Source organism: Larimichthys crocea, chromosome IV (assembly GCF_000972845.2).
Source record: "Larimichthys crocea isolate SSNF chromosome IV, L_crocea_2.0, whole genome shotgun sequence".
NCBI lineage: Eukaryota > Metazoa > Chordata > Actinopteri > Sciaenidae > Larimichthys > Larimichthys crocea.
Window position 1 is genome coordinate 1,161,425 of NC_040014.1, and position 24,167 is coordinate 1,185,591.

Genomic DNA, 24,167 nt, shown 5'->3' on the forward strand with positions numbered 1-24,167 from the left:
TAAAGAAAATCATTTCAGCTCAGTCCGATTCTTGGAAGAACATGTCATTCATTGTTTTTTTTTCTTTAATTTGTCACCTGTCTGTACATCAGGTATGACATGTAGTAAATCAGGTACATCTAAAAGTATTAGGTCAATGGCAACAATGGCTTCATAGACTAGCTTATTTTCAACTATACTAAAACTTCAGATGGAAATTTTATATTGACCAACTTCAGATTCATTCATTTAATTTGCCACATTTCGTGACAAAAAATGATAACTTTATATTTCATACTTTTTAAAGTTTTGGTTCAATAAAGAATGACATTAATAACTTGATGTGCTGCTTGATGCTGTTCTGCTTATCTGTACTGCATTTTTCATTACAAAGTGTGTTAAAATAACAATAAATAAGTGTCAGTAAGATAAACAAGGACAAGACAGTGTCCAATATAATTATAATTGAAAACCAAATAATATATCTAATACACCAAGAACAAAATTGGTCAAAACTAATTAAATCCGTGTTTGCAGTAATTTAAACCACTGCTTTGTCAGCCCATGTTCCTTAGGCAGGGTGCACCAAAATACTTTATCTTTTGAAACAACAAAAATAACAATTAAGTTTTGCCCTGGGACAGCCACTCATATAAAGATAGCAGTAAACATGTCGGAGAGCCCTACAGGAAACGAGGCCTCGCTGCTTGTTTCGGGTTCTCTGCCTGCAGTGAGAGAGAAGTGATGTGAGAGCGCTGTAGAGTCTGATTGTAAACATTATGGGAACACTGATGGTGGTGTTCTTGTTTGTAATTAATTGCCCTGATTGATTCCGACTGCAGCTTGCTTTTGAGTGGCATTTCATCATGATGTTCTTTAGTTAATACCCCCACTCCCCACTAATAAGGCAACAATTAAAACAGTCATTTGCATCTAACATTATACCCTCTATTAGCTAGCGAGAGAAAAACATAGCTGAAGGGGGCAGAGGTTGCTGAGTAAAGAAACTAAATTTGTGCATGTGTGCTACTTGTACTCACTCAGCTGCATACACAAAATAACCTTGCAAACACACACACACACACATAAGGGAGCAGGCAGTTTTGTGCACACACTCCACACGTTCTCCCTGCACACTGCCCAGCTGATTTATGGGAAATGTGACTGCCAGTTCCATGACCCTGCGACGGTACTCTATGTCCGACCCTTGGTACCCTGACACACACACATCCACACACTCATTCTCACCCACACAAACACACACAAGCAGGCGGCCAGTCATCACTCGTAGGAATATGAGTTGCCACGCCAAAGACGTGGGGGTCCACGGGCTGTCCTTGGGGCTGATTGGCTGAGAGTTGTCAAACGATCACGGCGGCAGCGAGCAGGGGCCCTCTCTCCCCCCTAAAATCAATTTCAATCAACGTGGAGACGCAATATTATCAAATGTCAAGTCCACCGCGGCCCTCGGCCCCGTGCTGCAGCAAAAAATTATTCCTGACAGCCACTTGGCGACTTAATTAAGTGCAAAAAAAAAGGGACGAGGAGAGAGGAGGGGAGGAGACGGTGGTGAAAAGGAGAGGAGGAGGGTAAGGAGGGATGAGGTGGTGGGAGGGGGGGGATTAAGAGTCAAAATACCTCAATTGGTCAGTTGGTCTTTTTGTTTGGTTGACTGGTCGTATTGACAAGGCCTCAGAATGATAGCCTCACAGGGGAGCAGTCAGGGAGAGATGGAGGGAGGAGGGAAAGGGCTGTATGGAGGGAGAGGAAGGGGAGGAAGGGGCGATGGAGTAAAAGGGGAGGAATACTGGGGAGAATCACAACAGAGGATGGATAGAGGATGCGTGTAGGGAGGGAAAGATGGACAGGATGAGAGTAGAAGGGGGGGAAACATAAGAAAGGGAGAGTGGGAGGACAGGCAAAGTTAGGGAGGGAGGCGGGGAGTTGTGGAAAATGTAGAGATGGACGGGTTGAGAGAGGGATAGGCGGAGGGGATACAGGAAAAAGAAGAATGGAGGAGTAAGTGGTAGTTTATTGACAAGGATCTCCCTACACACTCACGCACACACACCCTCCCATCCGCTCACCGGCTCTCTTGATATTGAAATGATTCCTTGGGAAATAAATCACATTTCGATTGGCTGGTAATTGCTGAGGATCGATCAACACGCTCTGCTCGACTCTCCCAGGGATTTTCCTCTTTTGTCCGCAACACACACACATGTACACGTGCACACATACATGCACACACTCAATGGGGACCTTGAACCTCAAGGGAGAACTGATACCTGATTGGGCGAATCAGTAAACATGAGCTGCTGATTGTTCCTATGCAGATTCATATGAAGGGGGAAGGTGGTTGGAAAAAGGAGAGAAAAAAAAGGATCGGAGAGATGGAGGATGAAAGGAGAGGAGGAAAAAAAGAAAAGAATGTAATATAATAACTTACAGACTTATACACTGGAACAAAGTTATAATAACACAAAGCAAAAGATCAGCCAAAATATAAGTACTACAATATTTATCGTACCATAACCACCGTGTTATTTCCCACCAGAACATCTAACCTTTTAAAATGCTGCGTGATTGTGCTCAGCGTGCTGCAAAAATGCTACTCTGATTCATGAATGAGTCATTTTGATCAATTCTGCAATCAGTCGGCGGTTAGAGGTCTGGCTCCCTCATGTTAAAGTATGATTTATAAATGGCTAGAGGTCGTTATGACGCTATGGGCGCTTTATCAGGCTAAATGAGAATGGCCTTTCTACTCATGTTCTCTGTATGACAGGGACAAGCAGGTTGTCAATACAGAAATGACCCTCCTGGAGGGCTGAAAAGACACACACTCACACACACACACAAACACAGGCACACAGATATACACATAAACACCCGCAGGTGTCCCGTAGCACACACACTGAAAAGTTACGAGAAAAAAAAACAAAAAAAAAAGTTACTGCACAAACAAAATGTAAACATGTAAACCATCACATTGCTCATGCACTGTGTCCCCAAAAAGGCAACTACCGTTAACACACATACACACACAAGATATATACCCACACACAGGCTACGGATGAGTCAATACACACATTGATCACATTCTGATTTACAGAAGCAGCAAGCATTGTAAACAGCGGCATGGATTTTTCTGTTTCCATAAAACACACAATTTATGCACCGTTTTAGAGGCAAATCAATGTGATTCTGTAGACGTAGACCAATTTTTCTCACATACAGTGTAAAAACAGACAGGGTTGTTATTCAAGCATACATTAAACCTGGAGGAAAGCTGCTGTTGAATTGTGAAAGCAACATCAGGGATACCGATTTATTTGCACAGCTGGACGAAAAGAAAAAAAAAGCTGATTGACTGCATTTTGAATACTCATCAGAAGTCAATGTATGTCTTGATTATGTAAAAAAAAAACAAAGCAACAGGAGCACACTGTCCGAGACACACCAGAGAGCAATAGTGTTTTTATTTGTTGCACAAAAGAGTCTTAAAGTTATTTACTTATTTAAACAGGGCTGCATTGTGTCGTTGAATGTGCAGTTCGATTTCTTACCTCAACTTTTACCGCCATAACAAACATGCTAAAAATTTAAGATAAACATTAAATAAATAACGACGTAATAACAATGATAACAGTGATAACAGTGTGCAGAGATGAATATTTAACATGAAAAGTCAACCTCCAAGGGGAGCCCAGTAGCACAGAGAGATTATCACAGAGACAAAGCAGTGCTTTGGTGTTCTCATACAGCACTAGCTGATTATGTTTGTGTGTTTTGGATATTACCTTTTCATTCCGAAGAAGTGCCATTCTTTGAACATTTCTTAGAGGTGCCTCAGATGCTCAAAAGAACAGCTTTGAGAGCTATTTCAATTTCAGACCTTGTCTGGTAGCTACAGAGTACAGCACCTATTTATGTATCACTGCGGCCAGATGGTGGCTCAGTGGTCTGCACATAACAAGGAGGTCCTTAGTTCAAACTTTATCCCAAGTCTTTCCTGGTGGAGTTTTTTAATGTCTGTGTTAGTAACATGCAGGTGATTCGCTTGCAGTATATTCCCCATAGGTTCACAGAGGGTTGACACATCACAGGTCCCAGATTTTCTGATGTAACCCCATTTTAGTCGTAGTTTATCTACATGGCCAAAAGTATGTGAGAACATGTTGACAACAAATCATAAATCGAATCGTGTTTGAAAATATAATGTGTTTGAGTCTTTTTGTGTAGGCCATCTAGGCGGGTGCTTAAAGAGGAAGCAACAAGTACCCTTTTATTGGCTTTATGAATAGATGGGTACTTTATTTTCAATTCAATTTCAATGTACAGTATATATTGCAGAATTTAATAATACAGATTTTTTTATTGTTAACCTGACCAGGGTGCTGCTTTTCACGTAGCGAAAACCAAAACCAGTCCAGTCTCTCCCAGGTCAGTCATCCTGGCCGGCGTGACGGTTTGTCTTCCTTGCTACCCTGCACCTCTCTTTCCAACAAGTTGTGACAAAGTTAAAAGCACACAAACATTTGCATTCACATCCCTTAGTTTAGTTTAAACTTGGAGTGTCAAATTTGGAGAAAAACAGAAGTCCATATGTTTTGGCCGTGAAGTTATGTGCAGCCCTGCGCCCAGCAAAGCACTAACACTGACAGTTATCTGTTCAATTTTCATAGAATGTATCACTATGGACGTATATGATTGTTCGCATGTGCAACAAAAAAATATTATCAAATCTCATCAGATATTGAGCCTCTGGGGGGTTTGAGTTATTTTTCACCCTTTTTTTATTTTGTAGCTTCACCTAAGTGAGGGAGAGATATAAAGTAATTAAAACTAGACATATTCAATATTTTTCTATTTACAGTATGGGTGTTGCTCTCTGTATGAATAAGTTTGGAAGCTTGCATCACACACAAACACACTCACATACACACATACACCTACACACCTAAGGGTGCTTTGTGTAAATAAGCGTGCCTGCACCCCTGTAGGGAGGTCAGAACACCCATCCATCTAGCCCTGCCTTGGGTCATAATACACACACACACAAACAGTTTCTCCCATTCACACGCCCACAAAATCTTTCTCGTCCTTTTTTCTGACTCCCTCTCTCTCTTTCTCATACACACACATACACAAGTGCACACCTCTTCCACCCTGCAGCGGTCATTTAGTGGTTTGTGTTCAGAAAGTGTTTTGGATGTGTAACACTAGAGATGACACGGGAAGACACAGGAAGACAGAACACTGTCCAGAGGTCACTGTGTGTGTGTTTGTGTGTATATGTGTGCGTGTGTGTATGTAGCTTTAATGTATTCGAGCTACAGAGGTGGAAAACACCTGCGGAGTGCTGCTCATGCTGCTCACCCCTTAATGTCTTTGTCCCCTGTATACTAACACACACACACATATATAGATACGCTAAATGCATGATTCAAGTTTTTTAGACAAAGGAGCTTTTTGTTGGTTTATTTTTTTCATTTAATGAGAGGAGAATCGAAAAGGATTTTTGTTGTGTAACACTCTCTCTCTCTCTCTCTCTCTCTCTCTCTCTCTCTCTCTCTCCAGAGAGCTTGCAGTACTTTAGCCTCTTCCTGCAAACAGACCTCTCGTCACCCTCCCTGATGATTTCTAATGTTTAGGGAGGGACTGAAGCACAGAGCAGGTGGAGGTTTAGATGGATGGAGAGACGGCAGGATGGGGCACATCGCAGCAGAGAGGTAAGAAGGAGAGTGCAAAGGAAGGAAGATGCCTTTATTTAAAGATGTGTTGAGAAGAACCAGAGTTTCTTCTTTGTGAGATGATTTTCCATTTCAGAAAGAAATGCCCATAAAAGTTATTAAATCTCTCAAACCCCACTGTTGGTTTATTAATATTGTTCATACTCACATTTCCTGTTAAATTAATTTAGGGAAGAGTAATTAAGTGTCTACACGATACTGTCAGACAGGATGTTGTGAGACAGTTTGTCCAACCATAAAGCTACCTAAAAGCCACACAGGTGTTTTCATTGTTGTCTTTGAAACGGTCACAAGACTCCATGCACCGATTAGAAGGAGAAAGGTGTCAGTTGTCCCGCCCTAACACAAGATGCAACAAAATGAACAGGACTGTCAGGGTGATTAAGATGTCTAATGGGTACGTCAAAACACCTGTGTGGGTGGATAGTGACTAGGAGCTGTACAGACCAACAGCTCCATTACCTCCATTGTTAGATCAGCAGGAGGACTAAGGAGGAAAAAAGACCTTTAAATTTAAATGCACACCTTCTAATATATTGTTCTTTTAGCTGCGACTACCTAATAGCAATAGTCTGGTCAGGTGTGGGTTTATATGAAATGTGAGATGGATGTGAGTTCAAGATCAAAAATAACTGAACAAAACAGAAAGTCTTGGTCTGGACCACCTCTGTAAAGTATTGATGAACACTAGAGAACATTTCTACATTGCAAGCACATTGATATCATAAAAAAGGTTAATACCTGCTTACTGCTGAAAATATACCAGTATTCATGATAACCATGAACTTTAGGAAACAACTTATTGATACCATGTTAATAATACACACACAATAATATCATGGAAGTAATCCATACTTCAATCAGTTTCATTTCTTACATTGCGGTCTCTCTTCACCTCTCTACACACAGAGTGTGAGTGTAATTCATTTTCCAGAAAGTAGGGACAAACGCACAATAAAAGTTGAATTTGACAAAAATCTGACACTGTGACAGGCCTGCTGTGTTTCAGACTTACAGATGGTGCAGACAGGCTGTACATAAAGCATATCTATCCATGTACATGCACATACAATACATGTGTACATACATAAATACAAACATAAGCATTAACATAAATCAGGACATTTTAACCACAACATAAAGTAAGTATGTTGCGGTCACAGGACATTAGCAGTTGTATTTACCATTCTGACCATCACTTAACAGCGCTCACTTTCTGTGTGTGTTTGTGTGTGTGTGCACATGTTTTGCGGGCGTGTTAAAGCTTTTAGTGAGACAGAGACCAAGCAATTCCTCTTCTCTAACTGTCAGAGAGACCTCATCTCGTCTCTCATTGTTGTTCTGTGATTCTGGCAAACACACACATGCACACAAACACACACACACACACACAGCTCGAGAGTGCAGGTCCCTCCTGGTTTGCCCTCTCCACACACAACACTCCACCTCCGCCCTCACACTCCTTTTATGTTCTTAAATATTGATAAGTAGCTTTGCAACATTAATATCTTAGATGGCTTACAAGAACACTTAAATAAAATCTCAATCGCCCCTCCTTCTTCCTCCCCTCCAGCCTCTCACTTGTTTTTCATTTGTGTAATGCTTTTGTCTGTTTGGGAAGTGAAAGGGGGGCAAGGGGTGAACCAGAGGATTATAGGGAGTGTGTGTATCTGTGTATAATGAAAGTGGGTACTTCTTTTTTTATATAAAGCATGCCGGGGCCACAGACTATACTTGATTCTGATTGGCTGGTATGCATGTGTTAAAATTGTATACCTGAATACCTTAAACATAGTTTTAGTCACACCAATACTAATGCTTTACATTACATGACCAGATTCCTCATATCCAAAAGTAATCTAACTACAGCATGAGTGTAATTGACTACAAACAAACCTCAGAGTGTATGGCAATTAAAACAAATGTCCCTTCATTGTAAGTCAGACACATTTCTGCTGCCCCTGTCCACATCCTCGTGAATTTAAATGTATGTAGCAAAAGAGTGTAATGTGAACGTCTTAAGAGAGCAAAGACAACATCCAGAGTGAGATCCAATAAGATCCAGGTGACCTGTTAATTCATTTAAGTCACTACAACTCTACTGTAAATGATTGTAATTAGCTGTAATTCCACTGTAAATGCTCTATTCAGTTATTTTATAAGGCAGCTCTCCTGTCTAATCAAAAACATCTTTGACGGAACCCCATTGTGTCCACTTTTAAGAACAAAGCAGCTAAATTACATATATGCTGCCTTTTATTTGTCTGTTAAATTGGGAGAAAAAGGAGGAAACAAAAGTGAGTGAGAGAAGGTTTGAGTGAGTGAATAGACGGACAGAGGAATAGAGAATGGAAGATTAAGCTGAGGCTCGTTCACCTACAACCTGCTGTGAGGGAGTGTAGACATAATCGCATTTAAGAAGTGGAAAGAAGCTCATTTTACTTACAAGGGATGACAGTGATTTGTTAACACTTAACTCACAGTGCAGGGCTGTATGTATGTGTGTGTGTGCGTGTGTGTGTCTTTCTGGTGTGTTACTTGACAAGATTTAACCCCGCTGAGGTCCTGGGAGGCTGATAGAGAGTTTTAAAGGGATTAGAACCGGATTAGGGACCAACTGGGAGGGATTAGCCTCCCGACTCTCATAGCTGCTCACATAGCAGATACCAGACACACACACACACACACACACACACACACATACCAGACCATGCCTTTCACACACACACACACACACACACATACCAGACTATGCCTTTCACACACACACACACACACACACACACACACACACACACACACACACACACACAGTGACCTCTGGACAGTGTTTTGTCTTTCCATGCCAAGTGTCTGTTGTTGAAGATCACTTTATTTACCTTCAGTCAACTTCACAGTACACTACATTCAAAGTCGAATCACTCTAACAGACGTGTTATAATCTCAGAAATACTCCACATCTTGGGTATTATGTGAGTACACACACACATACACAAGACAAAAAGGCCCCCTTGACCGTGCATTTACCCGAGCGCAGCCTCTTCCTTCAACAAGACAAATATTTGGTCCACAGTATTTGCCACAGTGTGTGTGTGTGTGTGTTTGCACACTATGTATTCGTGTGTGTATGTGTCGCAGAGCGGTTTTTCCGGGGGAAGCCAAATGGAGAAGAGTGATAGGCCGACGTTCAGTGAGGTTCATCAAAGTCACAGCGCGCGACGGCACTCATTTTTCATTGGCTGAGGGGTCCCACACACCTGCAACCCGCAGCAGCCAGCCCACCTGAGAGGAAGAGAGAGAGAGAAGAGAGCGGGCGGTGGTGACAGAGAAATAGGGTAAGAAACAAACATGAGGCAGAGTCGCTGGAAGAAACCAAGAGCATGAGGGAGGGAGAGACAGAGGGAGACACTGGTGGTTGGGACAGTTTGAACGACAGCATTCTCCCTTTTACATTTCACACCCGGACGCTCCTCGCACTGCTGGGGGGGAGGAGGCAGGGAGGAGGTGTGGAGGAGGCGTGAGGGGTGTGTATTGTTTTGCTCAAGGGAGAAAGATGGGGAGATACATTTTGAAGATGTTATTATTATACGTTTACCTTGTTTTGGGCTCACAGGAGGCTAAGGAAAAAACACACACAAAGCAAGTGCACACACACTGTTCGAGCACATGCACGCACTGGCAGACACACATATACAAACGGACATGCAGTTGAATGTACACTCTACTTAAAGTTCACTTTTCTAAATCTAAAAGTTTTATTCATTTCACTGAATGATTAAGACACACGTACATATTTCAAATATATATACTTTAAGATGAAAGTTTTCTCTTCAGTGCAATCTTCTAAGGGCTGTTTTTTTTAAGGTTTAAGATTGAAATGCAAAAATACAAAGATTTTAATATTGCACATCACCGTATATCTGTAGCCTTATGTTGAGGTCGCATTTCACAATTTTGACAGTGGGAATGTGACTATGGATTCTACCTCTTGTCTCAAAATACATTTCTGAAATAAGCTCTTTTCAGTTGTTTTTGGTTATTAAATGATTCCATACCATTACTGATTGTTTTGATCATCATAGTTGCTGGAACAACTGGGAACATTGCTAGTGACATCACTTAAAAGAAACACAAGACAATCATACAGATTTCAAACATACCAAAGATGATTCCCTGCTGGCTCTCTACACACGTACTCGTAAAATGATTTACTGGTACAGTATAGCTCTTATGAAATTTAATTGCGCTGATTGCATCGAGCTCTGTTACTACAAAGAGCCATTTTGCGGTTAAACTACAGCGTTGGCTTGTTTACATCCTGGCTGAGCTGTTTGAGCTGTGTTGTAGTGATGACACTGTTCACAGATCTCACTGAATAACCTGTTTATAGTATTTCAAATTCAGAGGACTGAACCTGTTGCTTTTATAACAAGTCTGTGGGAAAACATTGAAGACATTGTAAGTATAAGACACGTTCGTTTTTTTTAAGTTTTATTACAGAGTATATTAGGTTGGAATTTTTTGTGAAGCACCAACAGTGATTCAGTTTGTGTGTGTTTGTGATGGGAGGGGGGTGGCTTGTCACCTGCAGCAGGTTGAGGTCATCATAACCGTGTGATGTCCATCGCGCCTGTCAACACACGTTTGATTGTACACACACCTCGCCATTGCCCACGGCAATAGAAACCCAGCGTCTGTCCACTATGCTACACGCTATACTGGACCCATCACTCAGCCACTGTCACACAAACACACAGACACACACACACATGCAGGTAAAGACACATATAAATAGACACAATGTGACAGAAACACATACTCACACCCGCACGGTCCAGCAGACACACGTATCACTTACACACTCCCTCCTGCTGCTTAGGTTCAAGCATACACACTCTCACTCACTCACAACAGACGGCTTACACTGGAAATGAAGCTAATCCATCACCTGGAACACGCACACAGACATGCACAGAAACTCACACACACACACACACACACACACACACACGGCAGGCATCGTCACCTTCACAGCTCACCTACTATCATTGTGGCATCCATGCCTGCTGGACACTGTAGCTGCTGTGATGAATGCACACATACTCACACACATGTGCACACACCCACACACATGCATGTCAGTTCATGCACAAGCACAATATGCAAGACCAAAGAAATGCAAAAAAAAAAGCCTTTTTGTTTTAGTTTTGTTTGTTTTCTGAAGTTCACCTACACCATGCTTTTATTCTTGCTCGGTCTCGTCTTTTCAGTAGCATGTCTCTCTGTTCCTGACCCTGATCATGAACCTCAGTATTTTAGAAAAGTACAAATATGTTCCAAAGCATCTCGCCACTGCAAACACATTTCCACAGATATCATTCACAATACTGTTAGAAAATGATATCAAATATATAATAAAAGGAAATGGTAGTGAAAGAAGGTTTTTTTTTCTAACAGCTGTATTATATTATGTAAAAAAAAATAAATAAATAAAATGCTAATAAGTTACTTAAGATGTGTAGATATGGCTTCAGGGCCCTCTGACCTCTTGGTCCCATGGGCCTGTGCTTGGTAGGCTCATTCAAAAAAATCCATCCATGCCTGTACCTCTACATTAATTTCAATGTCATGTGTAAAGACCAAAAACGGTAAAAACATAAAGAGGACAAAAGATACATCATGACACAGCTGCTCCCTTTTTACCGACAGACATTGGGAAGAATTCAGATTGTCTACTTAAGTAAAAGTAGTACAACACGAGTGCAAAAATATACATTCATGCATTCACAACTTAAATGATAGGCAAAGAAATCCCCTCTGTGACTGAACTGTCAGAAATTAGGGACAAAATCCATGATGCTCATTCTAGGGAGGGATGCTGGTTGTTGCATGTTGTTTTGTTGTTGAGACAAAAGTCCCCATCCTTTAAGTACCAACACCAGAGTAAATGCACTTTGTTACTTTCCATCACTGAGCTACAGCTGTAAGAATTGAATTAATAACATCTGTATTTCATTTAGGTTTTTCAGGGTCTGCCTCCTCCTCACAGGCATGACTCACTGGGACATCTAAATGGAACAGAACCATTGTTAATGTTTTTACCTGTATCATTTCCTCTCTGATAAAAAAATATTCACCCAAATGAAAACTTGTTCACAGCTACAACTAAAACACAACCCACCGCTGTGACTGATGCAAAGCCCAAACCAAAACAGTCCCCCAGAACAACAACCAGACCACAAAATTCCTCGGAGAATCACTGGTGTGCATGTTTTGACAAATGCTCGCCAGCAGCGCTGCAGTCTCGTCCAGTAGCTTGCTGAAGGCTACAGCAGCGTCGTTTCGTTGCTCTCTTGTTACTGGGCTGTAAATTCAGCGGATGGCTCCTGTCTCTGTGTATTGATCCGCTCCGTCACCTTGAACCTCGGTATTGACACATGGGGCGACGCTGAGCGGGGAAGAGTGGCAATTTACCGGCCCTCAATTATGACATTCATAGATGATGTCACAACAGGGGCACGGGGCTTTGAGACACACGCTGTTCGTCGAGGGATTGAATCCATTTGTTTGAGCTTTGTGCACCAAAACACACACTCAAACACACACCAAGCGAAGGCTTTCCATCCTAAACAGCACTTAATGGCACCCTGTGTGCGTATCACCTCTGACAGCCGATCTAATGTCTGCTGTCCTCTTGTTCCCCAGACAGATGGTTCACTGGACCATGTCATTAGCAGAATACAGTTGGCCATTACAGTATAATGTCATATTAAATACCAGATATTAGTACTATGATAGCATGAGGCCAAATATACACTGTTCCCTGCTGAAACCTTCAGCTTCCTATCTGTGGTCTAGTGCCGACAGGTGTAGCAGCAAAAGCCATGTAATTACTGTGCAACAGTCGGACACAAACATTTTTAATTTCCTGCTTAAAGCTTACAGGTTTAATTTTGTGCTGTTTGTGTATAGTAATAACACAGCCACTTAACTGTAGCCTAAAGCACAATCAGTCAGGTTTGTGGCCTGGAACATCTCTTTAGGGAAACCTGAAAAAGAAATTCTGTCCACTTCCTCAACAGTGATCATGTATGGTAGCCACCACTGACCAACTATTGCCAGGGTGCCAGACTCTCCAAGTTGAACTAAGTGTGGAAGATCAGGGAACACGTAAAGCTTCTCAAACAGTTGTCATCGTTTTAAATTTTTTTTTTATTTTGCATTTATCTTCTGGAGTTTACACAATGACAGCTAATGTCCATTAATGTAAATGTAACTCTTTTAGGAATTTGAACAAAAACAAAACAAAACAAAAAAAAACATGAGACACAGTTGTACTTCTTTGTATGCTCTGCTGGGTGCATTAATTTGGTCCAGTGTTGAATTGGCAGATGAATCAATAATGAAAATAATTGTTACCTGCAGCTGTAGTGTAAATTAAAAACACTACCTAAATGTTTTTGCTTGTTTTTGACATTCATTCACAAAAATGCTTTGTATCTCATGTAGTGCATATCTCACACCCAAAGTTTGGCAAACAATTCTGCTTTTGAGGACATTCACTTCCTTTAAAATAATTATGATCTTTCAGTGACCCAACTTTGGGTCCTGACCTCCACATAAAGTACACTGCTATATTGCATTACAAATGGATTTCAAATTGAAGCCATATCAGATGTCACATATCTGATTCAGTAAGTAGTGGCCAGGGGCCGCCCAGCCATCGTTAATACTGTATTCACAATCCATTGATGAGATCATGAAAAACTGTGTGTGTATTTCTGTTCTCCTAAGACTCACCCCTGCATGTACTGACACTCATAAATACACGCACACACACACACACACACACACACACACACACACACAAAGAAAGAAAGACACTCTCCCCGGGGCCTGAGTGCTCTCAGTGTTGACCGTTGAGGATGTGGGTCAGAATAAGAGGGCAAAGAGGGAGAGGCTCTCAACGGCCCACACAGATGGGCCATAGTCACACACACACACACTTAGACAAACACACACTCTGGGAGGTCAGGGTTCACCTGGAAAAGCTCTGGTCACCGTCCATCCATCAGTTTTATTACTGAGCCATGTCAAAACAGAGAGTGGACCAGAGATGCGGGATAGAAACAGATTGCTGAATTGGAAAAAAAAGTGGACAAGAAGAGACTGTTAGGACGGTAAAAGAAGAAAATTGTAGTTATGAAGTAAGGTTCTAGAAATGTAAATATACTTCCTTTGTGCGTTTTGTCACTTTCTGCCTCTATAGAAGCTCACATGTGCCTGTGTGCATTAGAGTTGCACCATACCCACAATACTCACGGTACCCCGCGGTGCCAAATGGTAACGGTTCCTACTATACTAGCAATTCTACACAACAGTACTACCGTGGATTACTATACTACTGGTGCCAGTCTCCACTACATAGCGGCCGCCTCTACTCTCCTCCTGGCTTCTCACTGCATGCTACTCCCTTGTAAAACAAACCAACATGGCAACTACTGCAACCGAACTACACAGCTGCTGAATGATTGGCTGGTTGCCTGTTACTGGTGACGTCAAGGGATATGATGTTTCCGCACACTGGGTCTGCCCGTCTGTTAGCTCATTGGCTGTTTGTGTGTTACTGCCGGCAAGAACAAACTCCATGAAGACAGCTCCGCTTCAATAGAAACTCGCTTCAAAACAAACAACAAGCTAAAGTTCTGTCTCGCCCAGACGCGCATATGGCTTACAGTCACAAACACGAGACAACACACTCAAACTTGTTTCAGTCTAATTCTTACTTCACCAGTATGGTTATCATGCACCAAACAACATTACAAGTAATTAATAAGAATTTATAACTTGTACAAATACATTGCAGTTCATAAAACTGATAATAGTAAAAAATAAAAAAGGCAGCAGTATTGCGTTAAACCTGGAACTGTGATACTTTGTCTGGTATACTATCGTGGTTACTCATTTTGGTATCGTGACAACTCTAGTGTGTATTTATGCATGTCTGAGTGAGTTCATGCATCATATGTATTTTAGAATGAGGTCTCTAAGTGTGTGTCTTTCTGTGTGTATATATCTGTCTCCCCTTATTTTCCCAGAGTTTTCCCATGGGAGAAAGTCGACCATTTTGTCCTGTCACTCCCCTGTGCTTTTTTTTCCCTCTTCGCCTGTCCAATAATGACAGTTTAATTTCCCAGCCAATTACACCTGAGCGGTATTTAAATGAGCCAATCAGGTCTTGTGACAGGATGACTAGTCGCTCCAGTTAGCACTCTGACGCAGAGGTCGATTTACTCTCTGACTCACTTAGTGATGCTGTTTGTACTGTTTGACCAACAGTATTGTATTCTACTCAGCTCTATTACATTCATGTGTCTTTGGTAGACACATACTGACAGCATATGTACACCATAAAGTGTCACAAAAACACAAATTGAAAAAAGGTTAAGTCTGGAGAAAAACAAACCAAAAAAAAAACATCTTTGTTTAAAAATGTGTCTTGTGGATTGTGTTAGCAAGTTTGACAATTTATTTTTGAGTTTAGGTTTACAGGAAATACAGGAAAGGTAGGAAAACCATGTAAAGGGGGAAATAAGAGAAAACAAAACAAAGAAAACTCAAAAGACGATGTAAAAAAAAGAAGAGAGACTGACACGGGTCGATTCTAATCCCCTCTTGCCCCGTGTGTAAATAATGTTTAAGCATCTTATCCTGCTCATTTATGTAATGGTGGACTTTACCCAAACAGTGTGTTCATAAGCCTCTAGTAGCCTTAGACCTATTTGCACAAGCCTGTGTGTGTGTGTACACATAACGTATTTGTACAATTTCTGTGTACATATCGAAAAGAGTAATTGTGCGATGCTTTTGTGTTTGTGTGTGTGTATGTGCACTCCTTGATTAAACAGCTCCTTTAATCTCAGCTGCTTTCCCAAGATCCCCTCCAATAAGCGTAACTACTTCCTGACCGCACAATAACTGTAACTGTGCTTTTTTAATACCGAGCGATGGTAAGTAAAAATAACCCGAGTCTAATATCTTCAGATTAAACACATCTTTTACAGTCTAGCTTTGACCTGCTGTGCTGCTTTAAGCTGCCTCCCCTCCTACAGTACACACACACATACACACACACACACACTACTGATGCACACACACATCCGCAGACACCACAATGCATTCACTGAACACATATAATCACAGTGGCATAACCATACTTAAAAATATTAAATGTAGCTAGAAGGCTTTGCAAATTGCACTTTTAAATATATGACGTGACCCGCAAGGTCTTTTGGCACCCTGGAAAAATTACTCTGCTTGATGAGTATGTAAAACCATTCAGTGATCGACGTCTGCTGTATTCAGTCGACCAGGAAAGAGAAACCTGTGAGAGTAATGACTCTCTTTGACGCTCTCTTTCAAATGCTACGAGAGCTACAGATTGAATTGTCACCAACACCAAGACCAAGAGTTAGACTCTTGCTCAGGTCTGATAATGCACCAGGTTGATTCACCAGTCAGTCCATAATGATGGAGTTTGTGATGGCAAGCTGATGTTTTCAGTTTTGAATGATCTAAATAATTAAATAAAAACTAAGCACAATATGCAAATGAATAAGAATGGGAAGAGAAGGAAAAGGGGAAAGAAGGTAAGAAAGCAAATGAAAGACTATAGAAATGGGTAAACAAAGTAAAGAGACAGAGGGGAAATCAAATGGCTTATGTTTTTTTTATCTGTTTGTTAATTATTTCTCTAGTTAATTTCTTTTTGTATTTAGATGTTTTGTTAATACTGTTCATCTGAGATTCATACCAATAAATGAGTAATGAAGGAAGAAGTCTTGGTGAAATGAGCATGAATAAGAAAGAAAAAGAGGAAAGATAGATAATTAGAGTGAAGTACAGGAGAGAAATGAAGAAAAATCAGCTGAGGGATGAGTAGAAAGACAGAGAGGGAGATTTGGCAGTCGTCCAGTCATCATGCTGAGTATCTCTTATCAAATTGAGGGTTAAAGACTCAGTGTTACAGTATGCTATAGCCACAGAGAAAAGCAACACACACACACACACACACACACACACACACACACACACCTCTGAAACAAAGCATGCTGGTCTTTCCAAAGAACGAGTGGAACCCCACTGTGCTACTGAGAGCATCCTCCATTAACTCCATCACACACAAATACACACATACATGTACATGTCTGCCTCTCTTTACGTCCTGGACACACACAGGGGAGAGGAGACAAAAGGAGAGGTGGTAAGGGGACAAGAAGAGGAGATGAAATGTAAGGAAGAGAGATCAAGAGAGCAAGAAAATAAAAGAAACGATGGTGAGGATAAGAAAAGAAAAGGATAAGAGATACAGTAGGAAAGAAGGGCAAGGATAAGAAGAGGAGAAGACATGAAAAAACATTACAGGTAGTAAAAGTGGACATAAAAGACAGAATAAAAAATATGGAGACGAAAAGAAGAGGAAAGAAAGAGGAGATGAAAGATCTTAAAAGTGAGCAGAACGCGGGAAAGAATGAAAGACTAAGATGAAAAGAAAAATAAAGAAATAAGGATGTGTGGAGAAGAAAGGAAACGAAAGGAGGGGAGATGGAAGGCTAGAAGAAGAGGAAACTAAAGAAATGAAACAGACGGGGGAAAAAAACAATAAATGAGATGCAAGAACAGAAGGAAGGAAAGGAAAGAAGAGGAGATAAGACAAATAAAGAAAGAAAAGACTGGACAGGACAAGTGAAGAGAATTAATGAAAAGAAACTGGTGGAGAGGAGAAAGAAAGAATAAATATTTGAGAGTGATGGAGAAAGAGAAAAGGAAACAACGCTAAGGAAAAAAACATGAAGAAACGGAAATAAAACGAATGGAGAAGAGGTGAACACATAAGAAAGTGGAAGTAGAGAAGGGAAGGAAGCAACAAAACAGGAGATGCAACTGAGATGAACGAAGAGGAGAAGAAAGGAATGAAGTGTGAGAAGAAAAAAGACAAAATAAAAACAGGGAAGGAAAGAAAAGAAGCAAAGAGGAAGAAAGGAAAGGAGGAGAAGGCATGAAAGCATAACGGGAGTAAAAGTACAGAGAAGAAATGAAATAGAAAAAAACTGAAAAACAATGAAGAAAAAAGGAAAGCAGAACAAAAAGACGACGAGCCAAGACGAGGGAGTGCATCAAATATCTCTTCTTTGTTTGTGCTCCATCTGTGTCGGCAAACAAAACAAGCATCGGCAGCTCAGTTAGTTAGTTAGTTAGCAGGGGAATCAGTGAGTACTTAGGCCCCAATTATCCTCTAAATCTGCCTCTCTCTCTAAATGAGATTATTGCCACACACAGAAGCTGTGGCTCCCATTGGGTTCCATTAACTTTGATTACTCCTCATTATTTACTTACAGCTCTGCCACTGTTATTGCTTTCACTCACACACATGCACGGAGAAAGAAGAAGAGAGGAGGGGGGGGACGATGCAAACCTCTAAACGTTAAAACAACACGGTATAGACCTAAAATATACAAGTTCTGAGGAAAGCAAAAGGGAATGTGGACACCAGAAGAAGGGGATGCAGAAAGAGAGAGAGAGAGAGAGTGTGGATGTGTGTGTGCCAGTAAGAGAGTGAAAACAAAAGGGCTGAAGAACAGAGAAAATTACTATTTAAATAGAGAGACGGAGGAAACCGTCAAACACCACCATGAACATTTCATTTCATTGCACACATGCTGGTAATACAGTTTTCCGGGGAATAGCGTCAAATTCAGGGAGAGAGAAGGAGCTGAAGGAGGGAAAGAAAGCAACAAATGAGTATTTGAGTCATCATTGAGGGAGGAAGAGAAGTGGATGAGAAAAAGTGTTAAAATAAGAGTAAAACAAACAGACAGAGAGATACAGAATGAATCATTGCTGATACATGGAGGGGAAAAAATAAAGTGGGTGGAAAGAAAATGATCGAGAAAGATTATCGAACAATGGCACATTAAAACAAAAATTAGAATTTTATTCATTTATTTATTTACATTGAACTCAAATGTCCACTTGCTAATAACAACAACTGTAGAAGCAATGAAATGTTGTACTGCAAAACCTTGAACGGACGAGGTTACAGAGGATGGTTGGCACAAGTACATAACCAAATCTTGGCTGTAGATGGGGCGTTTCTGTAAAAAGCCCTACAAATATCACAAAAGACTTTGATCTCAAGGTACTAGCTTTCTTTCAGAGCTTTGAGCTGCGTCATCAGAGTTTGTTCAGTGACGAACGCAGTAAATTGAACTCGAGTAATGATTATTTTTTCAAACTGCTATATCCGTTTCCATGCCCAGGTCATATCTGTCATTTCTATCAGTGGTCGTATGCATATGCCAGATCAGAATATGTACATGTAAGTTGTGTTGGAAAACTGACAAATGACAAGTTCTGTCACTCACTGTTCCATGTTAGAGGTGTTGGGAATAAAATGAGGAAACATAATATGCATTTTCAGATCAGATTATGAGTTAAATGTATTGTTTCGGATTCCTGTGGTGAAGCTGAATGTGTGGAAGCAGACTTTTTTGTATTATTGTCATAATATTAATGATTAAATCATTTTTTTACAGTTTATTTTAGATTGATATGGTGGATGTAGAACAGAAATTGCAAAACAAAAGAAAGTGTTGAATTAAATTGGGAGCGAAGCAGGGAGGATTTTAGTCATCCCCTTAGCAAACGTATACATTTTTTCTTTTCTTTAACAAGCGAAGTAACACTCGTGTTTTTAAGGAGGCCCCTCACTAAATAAGAACTCCCTCCCTCAACCCTCAAATCTTTACTGTAGAGAGGAAACAAGTTTGGTGGCTGGAGAGCTGTTCAGTTGTTGTTTTGGGGCCGTGCCCAGCGCTCACGGCACACACCACTCTAATGCCACTCTTTGTGCACTGAGCTGCCGTACAGGCCAAATCACCAGGGCACAAGTGTGCGTGTGTAAGTGTATTTTGCCGCAGTGGGGTCGTGTATGTGTGTGTGAGTGTGTCTGAAACCCATTACCACATCAGCATCAAGAGATCACAGCTGTTTCGCCTCCGAACTTTCTGATGGCAGGAAGAGAGAAAACTATACAGAAAGCCAGGAGAGGAAAAAAAAAGAAAGAAAAAGCTTAGGGAGAAAGAACTCAGCTCTGAGGCCTAATTTCACCGACATTGTCCCTCGCCTAATTGCAAAAATCCCTCCGTCTCTCCTTCCCTCCCTGTCGTGCGGCTCTGTGGCGCTCCAAGGTAAAAAAGAAGTCGGGTTCTAATTTCATTTCGGTTTGTCTTAGGACAACTCTTAGATGTTTAATTCTATCCCAATTTCATGTAATCAGGCAAAAGACTTCCCTAGAGGGAGGGCAATGCAGGCCAGGGCCAGGCGTGTGCTATTTGCAAATGTAATTGGTCCACCTTTATTCTGTTCTCCCTGATGTTCAGGCTGTCTTTCCTCTTTTCTCTCCTTTATCCTCCATTATCTTCACAGTCTTCTTTCTGTTTCCATCTCTTCCAGTAGCCCCACATCCTCCTTTTCTTCCCATCTCCTTCCTTTTCTCTTCCCTCGTCCCTCCCCTCCCCTCTAGGCGAAGCCAGCGTGGTTGTTATTGTGATTTCATATTTTCTTCTCATTCCTGCCTCTGCAGCCTCTGGACATTGACTACAAAATCCATTATCATTTGTATATTTTAATTATGCAAATGAGGATAGCTCAGCTGGCCTGTTGGAGGCTGCAGGGGAGAAAGCAGGAACTCCATTGCGGGTGATTACAATTCATCCGCTCGTCTCGCTTTAATTGTAACAAGCTAATTACCTTGTTTCCATTTAGTTTGAACAATGCCAAATAGAAAAGGGAACAGTGATAGCTTTGGCTAACTCACACGGTGATGCTAGCTGACAGGCATGAAGAGGAGAGGGAGGGTGGATGAGAGAGGAGTGAGAAATGGAAGAAGGAAGAAAGAAAGACATTTGTAATGCAACTGAGGCCGGAGTTTACAACTATAGCAAAGTAATCACTGCACGCATGGTAAACAATACCATGAATGCACAAGCATGTATTTATTTTGTCGACGCCGGGTGTTGCCAGATATTGCTGCATTGCAATGCGGCAAAGCTTGAGTCACGTTCAACTTTTTTTTGCTGGTTAATCCTGTTTTTACGGCTGTGGCCTTTTGTACCTTCATCCATGCTGTTCCAACTCAGAGGATCATTGATATGAATGAGTGTTTTTTCATAGAGGTTTGTTCTTACATCCCTATGTCCTTTAAGTCTGTAGGACACCACACAGCCTTCCATGCATGGCCTCCACTATCATACTATCTAAATGTGCATGACTGAGTCACTATGTACTATGCGTACACCTTGAATTACTTAATATGGACATAATTTGAGTGTATGTAAGCATGTTGGTGATGTTCATGTGAATATACTGTTACAATACAATATATTGTATACTGCTTGCCTACTGGTGGTGGAGAATGTGCAAGACAGAATTCAGTTTAATCTACTACTTTTGTAAATTTACAGTTTCTCTCTGTGGACTTTGAGGCTGGTAAAACTATTGCTGCATACGCAGAGTAAAGTTTACTATTCTTGAACCATTTTTATTACAGCCATAACCCTGGTCTCCTCTGGAAGGTATTTTTTTTGTAGTTTACTATTAAAAACTGATACTGAACCAAATTTATAGAGGTACAAACATGGTAAAAATATGTTATGTTGTCGTCCTGTTTAAATGCACTCTTGCTACAAAAGAAGCGAACATTGTTGCCGTGGCATTGAGATCCTAAAGTGTTTTACACAGAGCGAGTAATGAGTCTTTTGAGCTTTCAAAAGATTGTCAGTTGAATTAGAGCCAAGTAGATGAGTTAAATAATGTGACAACCACCAGTCATGATAAAACCTGGGACATCAAACAAGTTTCTACGCCCGTTCTTTCTGCCTCACATGGTGAAGTAAAAAAAAAAAAATGGGGGGCAGCTCAGTAAAGGTGGTTGCTCTATGGAAGAACAAAGCCCTGTTGTGGAGGAAAAACAGATTATTGTATTCCTTGAAAAAAGGAAATTGAGGAATAATGTAAAAAAATAGTTTTTCACTCAACAGGAACAAAGGCTATCATCCTGGACTTACACGGGCTTATAGTGCACAATGGACCCATAGTCCGTTTGGATCCCTCTACATGAGACCAGTTGTGTTTCTGCCAGAGGTGTTCAGTCTCGTGTTCACTCTGTTCAGAGGTTTGTCACTGAAATGAGTCCAGGGCTTCTGGGGATCAAGACCAGGCCTCAGCTGAACAAGATCTCATTATCTCTCCCTCACATAGACCCGTGCGCACACATACGTAGGCACATACTGTACATACACACACAGATATGTATTCACACATGCACACGCCCTGTCATGCCACAGTGAGCAGCATGTCACAATGAGGGACCCTGTATGTATGTCACCGTGAACAAGACACTCTTATGTGAAGTATATTACAGATATAAAGGAGATAATGTATTCTGCTACGGGAGCTCGAAAGGCCAAACTTGTCCTTTCACCATTTTTCTTGTCTATTTCTCTGCACATCTGTTTCTTATCCATACCTTCGCCCACATTTGCACACAGTGTACAAGTGCGAATGCACAGTGATGTACTAAAACCCTGAAAACACACACACACACTTAACGAAGCGCCAGCAGTCACTCCACACATGCACACTTAACATACAAAGGCATATACATACAAATGACACACTCACCTCTTCCACTACGCATAGACAGGCACCTACACACACACACACACACACATACACACACACTCAAACATCAATACTCATACACTCAAATATTCACCTTATCTCCTGTCTCTGTCAGACAGCTTGGCATTCTCCCCTTGCCAACTCCCACCTTCTCCATGCCCACCTACTTTGCGATGCCATCAGGGAGAGACTTGAAAGGTATTTGAAACTGTCTTCCTTAATCATTTCCCGGATCCCGCAGGACACGCTGTGTGACGTGACAGAGGAAGGACCAAGGGGGGAGAGGGAGGGAAAGAGGAGGAGGAGGAACATGGGGGGGGTGATGTCACACATCAGTCAAGTCCTCTCCAAGGGTTCAGAAGGAACGCCCAGTGACACAGATGGAAGGAGTGAAACACTAGAAACCGAAACCCTCCCAGGTTTTCTTAAAGGTTGCAATAAAATAAGTCTTTTCATAACGGAGCAGCAGAAAATTCCAGATATGTGACTCCAGTTATAATCTTTTCGCAGTGAGATCTAAACTGGGTCATGGGCCTCTTTCTGTCACCACCTCCATCCCCTCTTCATCTGTGACATAACTAGTTGTATTCTGTAATGACATTATATCCCATGGTGAGAGGCTGGATTTACTCCTTTTTACTCCCTATGTTGCCTGACCATTAAAAATGTTGCTTGTGATCATGGTATACCCCCTCATGCTTTATTCTTCCACAGGCACATTTTAGCCAAACCCTCAAATTAAGTTAATTTAGTCCCACTCTGTGAGCTACTGACAATAACACGCTAGTATTATTTAGGATTGAGAATGCATTTCTGAAGCACTTTAGTTAAATGTGGTGATGGGGTTTGTGAGTGATTCATCTTTGTGGAACAGAAACAAAGATTGCCCAAGCTAGGATGTTATATAAGTCCACCACCTGTTTAGTCTAGGAGTCTGCTACATTACCAAATGGGTGACATGGGCCTTGGAGTGCTGAAAATGTTTCTCAGCATGTAGAATGGCACCTTCCTGGTAAAGAAAGAGCTGGATCTAGTGTGTGAGATGGAGCTAGATATAGTATAGTTCATCTCTAAATGCCAAACTCCTGAGAAGGAGCTGACTTCTGTCTATTTCAGAGTGTCACTGGGAGATAGGCAGTGGGTGGGATTAAGAGCTGGAAGGACAGTAAACAGTAAACGCATGTCATTAAGTCAAAAAGTTTGTTGTGGCTTTGGGCCATGCCAAGGTTGTCCCTGTTCTGTCACTAGTTTTGTTTATATTATGATAGTTTCATCATGAAGGCACCCTACCTTGCCTGAAATAAAGAGCACTTCCTCTAACTTCAAAAGAAATTATTACATTTTTATGAAATGTAATATTACACTTATTAAGCTTCAGGGAAAAACAAGCAGTGGTGCATGAGACATCTGTTTAAAAGTATCGTCTTGTAACTGGATTGATAACAAAATGAGGTGTGATTGAGCTCAGCTTGATCATTCTTAGTAATTAATCAGAGCAACACATTACAACGTCAGGAAAAGAAGACTGTCGTAGTAGTAGTAGTAGTGCTGCTGCTCATTTGCCTTGAAAGAGGTCAGTTGAGGTGGTTGAGCTATGGATTATAATAAAAATCCTCATGTCCAACCTGGGCTCAGATATATTAAGAAAGTCTGGCCTATGTTGCTTAGCTGGGAATGTCATTCCTATGT

At 41.1% G+C, this 24,167-nt stretch overlaps 1 protein-coding gene across 1 annotated transcript in view; it reads left to right on the forward strand.

Moving 5' to 3' along the window:
* The window catches only part of skor2 (SKI family transcriptional corepressor 2), a 106,311-nt gene that overhangs the window by 54,296 nt on the left and 27,848 nt on the right, over positions 1-24,167 (forward strand). Inside the window, exons 4-5 of the mRNA XM_027278561.1 lie at positions 5,563-5,714; positions 8,874-9,070. The gene's annotated coding sequence lies outside the window, so the exon portion shown is untranslated. The remainder of the gene's footprint in view (positions 1-5,562; positions 5,715-8,873; positions 9,071-24,167) is intronic.